Raw genomic sequence first — 15007 nt, forward strand, 5'->3', positions numbered from 1 at the left:
CACGTTATACATATTCTAGATTTTATTTAAGATGGAAAAACTGCCACCATAACAGAAGTTATTCTACTGGAATGTACAGGATGACACTTCTGAATAAATGTGATTTGATTATTACTTTATAATCATTAGAATTTCCCTTTACAGTGCAATGGGAACAAAAGTTTCGTATTATACAGATTATTCCTAAATAGAAGGTCAATCATTTAAATATTATTATTATGAGGTAATATTACAACTAACTTTGATATATCACCTTCAACGTGCCTCAGACACAAAATACATAAAAGCATATAAAGGTAACACCATAAAAACATTATGAGGGTTGAATATAATTTTAGATGATTACTAGAATATTACAAGAAAAGGACGTGTTGATCGTTCTGCTCAGGTTTGGTGCTCCGGGAACATTTCAACACTTCTCAGGTAAAACAAGCAGAAGAACAAGAGCAGCTTAAAGGTCAGTAATAGTTCATTTGTCAAGAGAAATATCAAAAATAATAATAAAGACGTGTAAATATCAAATAATTCATGAACGTTGTTGATGTGAAGTCAGTTTAACATTAGAATATTCACATCAGCAGTGATCATGTTAGATACGAACGAGTCTCGACGGTCCAAAACACACACAGTTCATCACACGAGTCGCTACAGAGAAGACTTTACCCAGAGATCAATATCAGAGAAGACGTGATTATTTGTCTGTTGATCGATCACCACTTCAGTTGGTGTTAACAGGTGAAGTGACTGTTTGTAAAATCTCAAACGCACATTTAACAAACCAAAAGAAACAACTAACGATGAGAAGTTAGTGAACGTCTGCAGACTGAACGGGGGACGACCTCTCCGAGACAGGAAACACCAGAAACACCACCCATCTGATCACTGTGTGTGTGTGTGTGCGTGTGTGTGTGTGTGTGTGATAGCGAGGTGGAGCTCGTCCTGGGCGGAGACGTCAGGAAGCTGAGAGATTCCTCCTGAGACTGACGACAGAAAGAACAGAGAGAGTCGCTGCATCTCTCTCATCTGATCGTCTCTATCTGCCGGCTTTTAATTGGTCTGTTTCTGTGCACAACACACACACACACACACACACACACACACACAGACACACACACACACAGACACACACACAACACACACACACATCCACCCACTGTCTGTCTCTGTGTGTTAGTCATTCAGGATGAGGAGGAGATGAAAGAGGATGTGAGAAGTGAGGAGGACAGAAGAAGAAGAAGCAGCTCTGTGTTTCTTTACATCAGATCATGTTGAAGCTGTTTTCTTTAAATAACTGAGAATCTAAACTGTAGTTATGAACGTGCTGCTGCTCACTTCAGACCACACGTGACTAATTCATGCATTTTAAAACGTTCCACAGAGAAATATGAATACAGATTTAAAAACGATGGGTAAACTGTCAATTAGACATAGAAACAACAGAAGGATCAATACATTAACAGGAAGGGGCGGGGCTTCGGCACAGTGACCTTTCACCTTTGTTTACCAAAATCTAAATCAGTTCATCTTTGAGTCCAAGTGGACATTTCTTCCAAACCTGAAGGGATTCCCTGTGAAGATGTCGCGTTCACAAGAGAGAGACGGAGTGACGGAGATGTTGTAACTTACTTTCAGTCCTGTATTTATAAATTCATTAATACAGACAGAAGCAAATAAAAAAAACATACCAGTTTGTCACATTTTATGAATTAAATCAATAATGCTTGATTTTTTAAAATCATTTTTGAAGCATTAAAACATCATATTATAATTATCTTCCTGTATTTACGTTTTAATTTGGGCAGCTTCAGTCCTCCATATCCACCTGCTGGCCACAGTGTTGCCTGATCACAATATGCTGAGTAAAAAGAGCCGCGAGAACAACGGTTTTGTTTCCCTTATTACTTTTTATTTCTACACTTGAACGTGTGAACTTTTATCAGGAGTGAAATCAGCGAGCTCTTCTACAGCTTCTTAAAGTGAGCGACAGGAGAACAGACGAGCCGCACATCAAGCTTCTGTTCAAGGGACTTACATTTTGGACAGTTTGCACCAATTAGCTTCAGTCTGGGTGTGCTGCTGCTGGAGCGCCTCATTATCAGAGCCTGAGACACACACACACACACACACACACACACACACACACACACACACACACACACACACACACACACACACACACACACACACACACACACACACACACACACACACACACACACACACAGTGCAGCAGTGCAGACTGAGTGTTTGCAGTGACAGTGATAACAGCTGACAGGTTCAGATGTGACGGCCTCCTTCTAAATTTACTCTGCTGCTTTTTACACATCGCTCACACACTCTGGACTGCTGTGTGTGTGTGTGTGTGTGTGTGTGTGTGTGTGTGTGTGTGTGTGTGTCTTCAGGTGGACCTGATATGACCCGGGCCCTGCTGGCTGTGGGTCAGGTGACAGTACATGTGTGTCTGTTGCAGTGTTGTGGTTCAGATGCTGTTGTTGACTGTCGTCTGTCTGTCAGCAGGTAGTCGTACACTCTGTGGTCACCTGCGTCTCATATAAGCCACCACTGATCGCTGATCTCAGGTCAGTGTGTTGTACAGCTCACAGCTGTGCAGTGGCTCCCCCTGCTGGACTCCTGCAGACACAACAGCAACAACAAATCCTCCCGCTGCTTTTCTTCCATTTGAAAATATGTTGTTTTCTATTTCATAAATGATAATAAAATACTACTTAACAGCTTCAGTGTTCTGATGTTTTATGTTTAAATGTGCAAATGACACATTCTCTAGTTAAACATGCAGTAATTTACATAGATTCTCTTTAAAATTCCTGTTGTGGACATCAGAGTCAAAGTTTTTTAGAGAGGGAACTTTAGATGAGAAAATAAAATGTATTCTTCAGAACAGGGTCACTGATGATCTGCCTGGCAGATTCTCAGTATCTGTGATGTTTCTGTCAGATTGTTTATGATATAAATCATATAAAAACATGCTTCTCTGGCTCTGATCCGACATCCTCTCACCTCACATCCCGCCCACAACATCTGATTGGTCACACGTCACAACTAACAGCCTGTAAACACTGAGTAATCAGAATCTGCAAAGTAACTAGTAACTAAACGTGTAGAATGAATGTAGTGGAGAGGAAGAATGAAGTCGTAGAAAATGGAAATACTTAAATAGTGAATATTGTAGTGAAGCACAGTAACGGAGTAAACTGAGCTTCAGCTGAGTTCATCACTGGCAGTTCCAACAATAAGTGTTACTGCAGATGAACATCAGTCAAGATTAAAAAGTAGATAAAAACCTCAACATATACCAGAGCATGAAAACACGTTGTCATCAGAACAGAACCAGAACCTCTTCAGGTCTGTTAAACACTGCCCACTACAGGGAAACTCAACATGCTTTACAGCAGAGTTCATACAAGTGATGAAGAACTGACTGACAACAGAGTTCCTGTCAGTTCCTAAAACTGTCTGTCGGCACCAGTGAACCCAGTGGAGGCTGTGCAGACACTCGTGTCCAGCAGGGGGCAGCACACCATCACACAGGTCACAGCTGTGTGTGCTCCTCATCGTCCTGCTTCCTCCATCATTCATGTTTTTCACCTCAGTTACCAGGAAGAACAATAAATTAAATCCACAACAACAAAGAAAATACTTTAGAATCTCATGTATTTTATACCAACTGATACTGAACTAAAATATTAGTAGAAATAATTATATTTTTTTTAACTAGAGTACAAGACAAGGAGACAAGTGTGAAGCCTTTTCATTTGTAAAGGCTGCAACCAAAGACTATCTTAATTAAGTGTGAAGTGATGAAGTGATGAAGTGATGAAGTGAGCATCCTAACATCTGGATTTAAGTCGCCCACCACAGAACAGCAGCGTCTCCCCTCAGTGTTGTTTACAGGAAATTAAAGTTTGCTAACACGTCTTCATGTCCTGTTTAATATTTTCTTATCAAACCAGCTCAGATGAACTAAAGACACTCGGTTATATTTTCTGTCAGTGATGTTTCTTTTCTGCTGCTGTTGTTCATGTTGTCTTAGCTTAGCTTCCTCAGCAGAGCTAACTGGCTAACTGTGTGACACTTTCAGCCCAGCTCGGAGATGTTTCAGTCCGTCAGTGACGAACGGAAACAACAAATCACACAGTCGGACTAAATCATCACTCACGAGCTGCTGAGTGGATGCTGAAACATGACGGATGAAAGTGAACTCAGTGTTGGTGAGAAACTTCAAAGCTTTGGCTCACATGTGATCTATAAGAATCTGTAACAATCTGTAATCTGTGTTTGAGGTTGTATCCCCTGAGTTTCTGTCCATGTAGAGACCTCGACTGAGAAGACGGACAGAAACAGTGACCTTCTTCTTCTTCTTTTCGTGTCTTTGAAGCTGGTTGGTTATATGACAGTTTCCCATTTCTTTACACAGTCCTTTGCGTTTTTATTAAACACTGCGAGATCCTTTAAGCTGCACTGGTTCGGTAGTAGGGGGCAGACAATGCAGTGCTGCATTGTATGGTCCTCTTCTCCACATTCACAGGTTGTTTGGCCAGTTTCATAGCCTCATCTGGCCAAGCCAAGGCAAAAGACAACCAGTGACCTGCAGATTTTTTCTGTCTTGTCTGAGATTTTCCTTTCATAATTCTATCAACACAGATTTGTTGAACACAGAACAACAGTGGAGCTTTCACACCACAGAAAGAAAAGTCATTTATCCAGATATTTCTACTGTTTATCACCTCTCCATTATTATCAATCTGTGTGATCCACCTCTCAGCTCACAGACCTGTTCATGGATCCGGACTCTCTCCTGTCTCACCTGTACCTGACGCCACGCCCCCTCTGTTGTTTTAACGGCGGGCTGATTACAGTCTGACGCCTGCTCGTGTGTTTCTGTCCCTCAGGACTGTCTGGCAGGGACTTCTTGTCTCTGTGTCCACCCAGATGGCGAGGCGTCCCCCTGAGGTGGGGGAGGGAGGGAGGGGGGTAGGGGGAGTGTGGGTACATCAGAGCCGCTTCGCCATCAGATCTGCAGCATTTCACTGCCACTCCCTACCCAGAATCCTCGCTGCTTACAGGCTTCACCAGAGAGGACAAATGACTCAGATTCACACAGACTAACTGAGATAATGTGATCATCATTTATTGACTTACTGGAGGGACTGCTATCGATTATCATTTTAAACTGGGATTAATCCACAGCAGCGGAGATAAATCAATTAACTGGCAACCATTTTCAAATATGTGAGACTTTTATAAGTAACACAAGACTCCTGAGGATGTCCCAATCAATTCATCAATTCATCAAGAAGATAATCATCAGACTCAAAGATAAATGATCCGCTGCAGGTTTGAATCTGGATTCATCCTGTATTACTTTAGTTTTTCAGTCAGCATTAAGAGCCAAACATCATTGATTCATTTGCTTTGCCTGAGTTTACAAGAACTTTTAGAAATGACAGTGAAAAATTAGTTATTTATCTCAAGATATTAGAGTTTTTGGATGTTTCAGACTTCTGCATGAATCTTTGTCTCCACCTGACCTTCGATAAGAAAGTGAGAGCTACTTATTATAACATCCTCCACAGTGTTTTCATTCACTTCATTTACTGACATGTAGATCAACTGACAGGTCATTAAATCAGAACAGAAAGAGACTTTTTCAGAGAAACATATGATCCATTGAACATGAACTAAAGCAGCTCATCACATTCTGTGCAGAGCAGCAGTCGTCCTGCTCCGTCACTCTGTCACTTGTTCCCGTCGTGCAGCTCGGCCAGTCGATGATCTAATGTTCAGGTTGGAAACCGCAGAAACATTAAATACAGCCATCGCTACAGTTCACATGAAATACAGCCATCGCTACGGTTCACATGAAATACAGGTTGTTGGCGCCTTCGAGATTGAGTACAATCTAAAACCATCAGATCCAGTGAACCTGCTCAGAGTCAAAGGGACCAGATATGGACTGGACAGAATCAATCAGATCAGATGAGATCAAACCGTCTGACCTGAGATCAGACCAGGCTGCAGCTTTCAGGGGAAAGTGGCCCATTAAAAAGCTCCCAGCAGAGTGAAAGGCAGAGGAAGTCAGACTCTGTGATCTGAAGCAGCAGAGTCAATCCAAACCTCGAGCACTTCCTGTCAGCACAAAGAGAGCTCGATTCACGAGAGGCCGCATGGAAACAAAGCTGCCGACGGGCCGGCGAGGAGAAAGAAGCTGCAGGCTGAGAACAGAACCAGCAAACTGCTCCGAGGAGAGGTCCAGTCTTCAACACGTCACAGCACAGTGCTGTTAGACAGAGGAGTGACTTTACATGCACGTTATAAACTTAATAATCCAACAGACTTCAGTCCTGGTTCACCACTGTTCCTTCCTTGGACCACTCTTGATAGATACTGACCCCTGCAGACTGGGAACACCCCACAGGAGCTGCAGTTCGGGATTTGTTCTGACCCAGTCAAGCCATCACAGTTTGGCCTCGTCAAAGTTGCTCACATCCTCACACTTGTCCATATGTTCTGCTTCTAACACCAACAGGACAACATGTTCACTTGGTGCCACACACAGGTGATGAAGAGATCATCAGTGTTGTTCCCTTCACCTGTCAGCGGTCATGATGTTACACCTGACAGGTGTAGAACTTCTGGGTTACAAATCAAACACGGTGGTGCTGCAGATTTCCAGTGAAAATCAAATTCAAAAATTCACATTCAAACCAAAACCTCAGACGTGTATCTCAATATCTCACAAAATAATCACAATGATGATTTTTTGTTGAACACGTTCAGCTCGAGCCTCTGAACTAACAAACCACATTACACTATAATTACATCATTAAATGTTGCTCATATGGCAGCAGAGTGGAACAATAAAACCCTTTAAATTAGCCTTTCTTGTTATTTATTCTCCCTCTTGTGAAGGAAACAAAGAATTCAAACTTTTACAAACCTACAAACCACACGACACAGTCGAGGTGAGGACACGTCAGACCAACACCGGCTGCTCACATGGATCCACAGACTGAACCCTAAAGTCAACGGCCAACCAGCGACTACAAGTCTTCACACAGTCATCTGTCCTCTGAAAACAGTGGAGGAAATCACAACATCTAAATATAGTGAATGGCTACTGAAAATAATCCAGAGTCAGTGAGGTTAGTTCTGACAGAACAGCAGACTGAGGCCCGTCCTGCTGGTTCAGTGGACACAAACATTTACTCTCAAATCTACCGTCTGTCCGTTCTTCTGCTCCACGAAGGATCGCTTTCATGAAAACAGATCATGTTAACAAAATTCACATTTCTTCATCCCTCTGCGTCTCTCTCTCATCTCTCTCTTGCTAAAAGCCACAGAAACACAAAGAGGAATCCATTATTCAGCGAGCGCAGGCCGCTGCAGATATGACAGCTCAGTTTAATATGCAGCAGAACCACAGAGGTTCTCCATCAGCATGAATACCAATGCAGAGTTTAGAGAGGCAGAGACCCGGGGGAGACAGAGGATCAGAGGAGGAAGAGGAGGAGGAGGAGGAAGAGGAGGGAAAATCACTCTGCTGTCAAAACCACTGCAGAGGAAACCGTCACACTCAACGCTGTTCAGCACACAGCCGACAACAGCAGAGCAACAGGAGGTTTGATATGTGGAGTTTAAAGAAACTGAATAAACTGTTTCAACCAGTCAGAGATGTTTTCACTGTGGGAGTTAACAGAGCGTCAGCTGATTGTTCCTGATGGCTGCAAACAAGAAAACATCCACAGGAGGTGAAGGAGCGTTCAGTGACCGAGGTACAAGAACAGTCCTCCCAATACCAACACAGAAGTCCCTCTGGAAAACTGCCAATTTAACGTAGAACCCGTCCTTAAAGAGAAAAGCAATCAAACTGATAAATCAATGATGAAAATATTTGGCAGATGATTTAAAAATGATTTGTTGCAGCTCTTAACTTGCATGTTTGAATTGAAAGGTAACTACTGAGACATTTGTTTAGATTGTCTGAAGTAAAAAATAATGAACATAATGAAGTTGATAATAAGTGAGTCATGGAAGCTTCTTCTGTCAGTCCATTATCCAAACACCAGATCCTGCTGGGACTAAAGAGGGCGGACTTCACTTTAGAACAAACTCCATTCACCAGAGCTCTTGTTAGACAAACGCAATACAGAACTCCCTTTGGAAAACTGCCAATTCAACTTCAAGCTTTTCCTTAAAAAAAAAAAAACATTTACATCATCACTGGAGGTCAAAGGTCACAACATCCAGACAGTTAACGGAGCTAAGAGGCAATTCTTAACTCGTCTGTTTCATCTGAGAGCCCTGCCCACGCCTTCCCAGCATCCTCTCTGTTCCTCCTCCTCTCTAACCTCTCCTTCTGTTCTCCTCACCTCCCCGCAGTCTGCTGGCAGCATGCTCTGTGTGTGTGTGTGTTTAATACGCATGGATGCTCCTCTTGGCTTGTGTCCTTCTCCAGGGCACATCAGCCTCTTACAGCGCGCACACACACACACACACCACACACACACACACACACACACACACACACACACACACACACACACACACACACACACACACAGAGACACACACAGAGACACACACACACACACACACACACCAGTCAGGTTGTGTGTTGGGTTGGTAGTTGGGTGAATTGTTTAACTTCCTGGTCGGAGCTTCTGTCGTCACAGTTGGACTCAGAGTTCAGCTCAACATGAGACGTGATCACATGACGTCTCTTCAGCGTAAACAACAACTGTTACAGTCACACCGCAAATACACAACACACACACTCGTGTCACTCTCAACAAACAACACACACATTTCAGACAGGATTTATAATTAATAATAAAGTATTTCTCCTCTTCCCTCATGATAAAAGACAGTGTCAGCATAGTTATTATCATTCTTTTTTCTACCTCTTCTTCGTCTTCTAGTTTGACTTCTTTCTCCTCCTCCTCCTTTTACGAGTTTACTAAAAATAATAATAAGTGCAAGTCGACAAAGCTGAAGACAAAGAAGAGAAAGAAAGACGGAGCAGCTCAACAGTTTGGGGTGAGAAGTTTCTGAGCAGCTGACAGAGCGAGCTGAGGATCCTCACCATCATTACCTTGTTTATATTGTTGTTGTAGGTCCTATTAGAAAAGACAAACATGTGAACTTAATCTGTCTAGATTGCGTTTTATACTGAATGAATTGTTGCTCCATAAAAAAAAATGAAACAAAATAAAAAGGAAAACACATAAAAATCCAAATGAAACACAACAAAAAAATTAGAAGCATCTATTTAAACAAAAATAACTAAAATGATAAAATTATTAATAATATGATAAAACAACAAATAAAAGAAGAATCAGGTATAAAAAGAAAAATATTTATGTAAAAATAGGAAACTTGAAAATTTCGCAAAAACAAAATGAAAAGTAGATAAACTGGATTTACAAAATAAAATGTATAAATCTAGATATGGAATTACAAGTTAATAATCATATAAGATGATAAAATGCGATATAACATCCCAGAGGCTGACGTGACGACAGGTTTCCTGATTTAACTGACATTTTTTAAAGAGAACATGTTAAACGACGTCTCATCCTGTAAGTCTGCTTCAGCAGCCTGTAATTAACATGAATAATTAAGTGAGGTTTTCCCAGCGGAGCAGAAAGCAGCAAACAGCTCCTCCATCAACACACTGGAGTCATCACCGTCTGACAGCAAGCGTCAGTCAGCAGGTAAACAGCTGATCAATATTCCCATCAGCCACTGCTGCTCTGTCTGTCTGTGGTCATTTCAACTGGACACGACTCGCTCAGCCCTCAACCTCCAGCTGCTGCAGACTGAGGAGGAGGAGGAGGAGGAGGAAGAGGAGGAGGAGGAAGAGGAAGAGGAAGAGGAGGAAGAGGAGGAGGAGGAGGAGGAAGAGGTGGAGGAGGAGGAAGAGGAAGAGGAAGAGGAGGAAGAGGAAGAAGAGGAGGAAGAAGAGGAAGAGGAGGAGGAGGAGGAAGAAGAGGAAGAGGAGGAGGAGGAGGAGGAGGAAGAAGAGGAAGAGGAGGAGGAGGGACTGTATATGTGTGTTTAATGGGTGTGTTTAGCGGGCGTGTCTTTAGTGTGTGTGTGTATGTGTGTGTGTGTTTAGCGGGCGTGTCTTTGGTGGGCGTGTCTTTAGTGTGTGTGTGTATGTGTGTGTGTGTTTAGTGGGCGTGTCTTTAGTGTGTGTGTGTATGTGTGTTTAGTGGGCATGTCTTTAGTGTGTGTGTGTATGTGTGTTTAGTGGGCATGTCTTTAGTGTATGTGTGTCTCTCTCTGCGGTCAGTGTTTCCACTTCCTCCAGCAGTCAAGACTGAAGACCGATGATGATAAAGCTGATAAAGCTGCTGCTGCTGATCCACCTACAGACTGCAGCTCAGCTGCTCTCAGGCAGTTCACAGTTTGCAGTGTGTTTATCACACAGGTGTTGTGTGTTCAGTAAACACCTGTCAGTATATCACGGTCATACTCATCATACAGCAGCTGCAGAACCAAACACTGAGCCTCATACCACAGAACCAGTACCAGAAGCAGGGCTCAGTACTGGGACTGTAACTACTCTGCAAATCAACAATGTGATTTAAAAACATTTCAGCACTGAGAGCTGCTGTTCAGGTTTTTACACTAAAAAATAAATTGATTATTTTGTACAATTCATTTTGAAATGTCGTCTTTGTCATGATAGCCAGAAATGCACTAGTGTGTGACCTGAGCCTTCAGTCCTGATGTGGACAGATGTGGTGTTAACGTGTGTGTGTGTGTGTGTGTGTGGGTCAGTGTGGAGGCGTCCTGAGCTGAGGTGTGTCTGCAGGCAGGTGAGCAGCAGCAGAGCTCCTTTTAAACTGAGCTGACGGAGCCACAGAGCTGCAGCACCCACTTAATAAGAGCTGAAAATAGTCCCAACACTGAGGCGCTGCCCTACAAACACACACACACACACACACACACACACACACACACACACACACACACACTGCACCTGAGGCCCTAACACCTTGTCTGTGGGGTGGGGGTTAGATTAGCACTGCAGGGAGAAGATGCACAAGTACCGTGAAGGTTGCTGGTTCAAATCCCCAGAGGCATCAGCGTCTGTTAGCTGACACAGAAAAATATTTCTGAGGTCATTTTTCACAAATCAATTAGTCGATCAGCTGACAGAAAGTAATTCTGATGGTTTTGTTGAGTCATTTGAAGGGAAATATCAAACATTTGTTAACTGTATTTGCTGTTTCTCTCAGTTTTATAACTCAGGAAACTGAAAGTCTTTTGTTTTTAAGAGCTGCAACCAACAAATGTTTTCATTGTTAATTAAATTAAAATTAAGTGTTTTTTGTGCCTGATCAAAATTAATTAAAAATATTGTAAAATGTTCTTGCTCTTACGCTTGAGTACATTTTAATAAATAACAATTTGGAAATGTAAATCTGGTCTATAATCAGTTATCAGTCTCCTTAATAACTAATAATCTGGAAAAAAATGAACCATTTGGATCCCTAAAGCTAGGATCTGGTTAGCCTACAACAATACTGCAGCGCTGTACGACCAATCGACCGCTGGGGGTCAAAGGTCAGAGCAGCCACACAGCAGCTGACTGTGGAGTATTTACAGGCAGAGTTCTGAGGGAGGAGGCTGCAGAGGGAGCGGATCAGAGGAGGACGAGGACACGGTACACAGAAATAGGATTTAAGGAAAGAGATGAACGCCTGGAGGGATCTGATCCAAAACCAGCAGGAGGTCCAGGACTCAGAGACCGTCTCCACATCAGCATCCAGACCGCAGCACTCACTCTCCTGCTCCACATTACCATCAGGAGTCTCCTCACTGTCAGAGGCTCTGTGGGGTTTATCTGCCACTTTGGTCACATGACAGACACGGCGAGTGTTCAGAGGCTGTGATTGGTTGAGCAGACGAGGAGCACTTGATGTAAAACACTTTGTAAAAGCAACTTTATAATGGTAGCAGTAGCAGTCAGTGGTAGTACTCGTGAAATCAGACCACGCCTAAAAGGCATTAATGAACCCACTCAGGGCTGCAGTGAATTATTAAGTAACCTAATGCTGTCTCATCACATCTGCTGGCCCGGCCCGGCCCGGCCCGGCCCGGCCCGGCTCGGCTCAGCTCGGCTTGACTCGGCACGGCAGGGATTTGCATTTCCATCATGCACAACTGGGCTTGAAGGTGTGTCTTAAACCAACGAGGTGCTAGTCCCGATCGCCGCAGTGATATGGAAGAATCACTGCTAACAAAGTGTGGAGTCATTTAAAGGCTTTTATTTTGAAGCAGCCTCACAGGAAGCGTGTTGTCAGCAGCACTAACTAAACACAGCTAACAGTTAGAAAATGAGTAGTAGTACTGACTTTTAAAGACCTCTTTCTCTCAGCTCAAACCTCAGTATCGACTGGAGGGGGAGACGGTGATTGTTACGAGACGAGTTGTCACCTCGGCCCAATAAGACTGCTGATGGAAAAGCAAACCGGTGCAGCTCAGTTTGACCCGGAGCGACCAAACAAAGTGTCCGCAGGCTGAACGGTAAAATAACCACTAACAGATTAAACTACACGGAGAGTAAAGCCTGTGACAGGGCGGGTTAGCTAGCTTTATTTGATGTTTAACATGCTGTTAGAATTATATTTACTGTTTGTCAAAAATACTCAGTGTTATTTACTTAGAATCTTGTTAGCATAACGTTAGCTTTATGGCTAACAGCTGAGCTGAAGGGTTCAATGAACTGATGGACTAGTTTACTCCGCTGCTAAGTCGTATCCAAGGTCCGTCCTATTTACTGCAGTAGTGAACAATGTTTCGTTACATCAGAGCCTGATGGGATTGTGATGACTGTTCCAGCTGTTGCCAAGAAACTGCCTGTGAAAACGTTATATTTTGATCATAAAACAGAAATATATGCTAATGGTCTGAAAGTTTTTTCTTTAGCATGGGACCATAGTGTCAGCAGGACACCTCACCTGGCTTAAATTCTTACTTACAAAGATGGATCCAGTTTTCTGGTTTCACCGTGAGATTAAAGAGCTTCACATCGATGGATCAGATATTCAGTGAATGAATCTGTTGTCTTCCTGTGCAAACCTGCTGGACTCTGTGGAAAACTAGTTCCAGTCAGTCTGTAGAGACGCTGCAGTCTGTGATTCTGTCTGCTGTAGATACATGTTATGGTTAAATATACGCAGATGTTATATTGCAGATAGAATAAACTAATTTAAAAATGTGCTACTTTGGCTCTGATGCTGAACGTCCTCTCACACATGGTCCCACCCACAACACTATCTGACTGGTCACAACTTACAGCCTATAAACACTGAGTAATCTGAATCAGCAAAGTAACTTGTAACTAAATGTATCAGAACATGTAGAGGAGTGGGAGTAGCAAGGAGCAGAAAACTTGAGCAAAGTTGTACTTAAGAACATTACTTGAGTAAATTGAACTTCTTTCAAATTCACTTCAAATGAACATCGATCCCAAACATCAGTTTTCAGTCTGTGATTATTAATAATCAGTATGAGCCATGAAAAGTCCTGAGTCGACCTACCAAACAGAGATACACAGAAAAACACAGATTTTGCTAAAATAATGTGATCTTTAATGTTTACTACATTAATTCTGTTGTTCTATTTTAATACATATCTAAGATGTTTTGCTCTAATTGTTCCTGAGGTATTAAATCTCAATATATGTTAATGTATCGTATCAAAGTTAGAAACTGTAGATCATGAGGACTGTGTGGACTGAAGAGAGGGCGTTCTCAGTCGCACTGACATCTGATCTCTCATGTGGATTTGTGGTCAGTCCTGTCCAACCCAACGACATGGAGTCAGCCGTCAGACGACAGGACGGCGAGGGAATCGGAGATAAACATGCTGACATTACAAAAGGTCGACCATCAGACTAAGAACCAGACACTCAGAGAGCCAGAGACACTCAGACTGGGTGTGAGAGTTTCATCTTTAAACACACAGAGTGAAAAAAGACCAACACAAAGGTCACGTCCACATCCTGCATCAGACAGCAGAGCTCCCCATCTGATCCAGGAATACATCTACAGGACCGACGTCTCTTTCTCTGCTTCAGGAGCTCAAAACAAACACATCATCACATATTCATATTCAGCAACACAGTCAAACATTATTACTGTACCAGTTATCACATTGTATCTCTGTTAATAATGGTTTGAACTGTGATTAAAATGATTTCTTCAGTGTTTAAATGTTCTGATGGATTTTGGTGAAATGTGAACTGATTCATTCAGTCAGACTGTAACTGTGAACAACAACTGTGCAGAGAGAAGACTGACTCAGCTAAAACGATCCATCCCGGGAGTCTTCCTGTACGTGAAACCGGTCCAAATGTTCCAGGATTCACATGATTCTTTCACAATGGAACTCGACCACACAGTTTACACAAGCGTCCACTGGAGATACCTTCAACCATTACACACATTTAAACCTCCTTTGGACTCGATCACAACACTTTCAGCTGAAGCCTGACAAAGAAACCGGTCTAGAATAGTGAGTCTGAGAGCAGCATACAGCACAACACGGTCACCACAGCAGCCTGGAAGAAGCACAAGGTCACCTGTTCAGGACGCCCACCTGGCCTGAAAAAATGTGTGGGAGATGAAAAAGGAGGTTTTCCATCTTTGGTAATACTGATGACACACAGCAGGCACAGAAAGACGAGATCAGAGTAAACAAAATGAGCCTTTTCTGAACAACAGAGGCAGATAATGTGACTAATAATCAGAGAAACTTCAGGGTAGTGTGGACGCTGCAGAGCTTTCAACTCCCATCATTAGTCTTATCATCATGGTTTAATTGGGCAAGTTGATTAAAACACACACACACAGGGAGGTCTACATCACAGAAACTGACAATTGGCTGATAATCAATTAGCCTGATCAGCCACCTTCAGTTATCAATACAGAGGCTTAGACCAGAGTGTAATCCATTGATCATATGAAAGGCA

The 15007-nt window shown here is 42.6% G+C and overlaps 1 protein-coding gene across 18 annotated transcripts in view; it reads right to left on the reverse strand.

Moving 5' to 3' along the window:
• Positions 1–15007, reverse strand: part of dlg1b (discs large MAGUK scaffold protein 1b) — a 94667-nt gene that overhangs the window by 54298 nt on the left and 25362 nt on the right. The gene's annotated exons all lie outside the window — the stretch shown is intronic.

This window comes from Sparus aurata, chromosome 21 (assembly GCF_900880675.1).
Source record: "Sparus aurata chromosome 21, fSpaAur1.1, whole genome shotgun sequence".
NCBI lineage: Eukaryota > Metazoa > Chordata > Actinopteri > Spariformes > Sparidae > Sparus > Sparus aurata.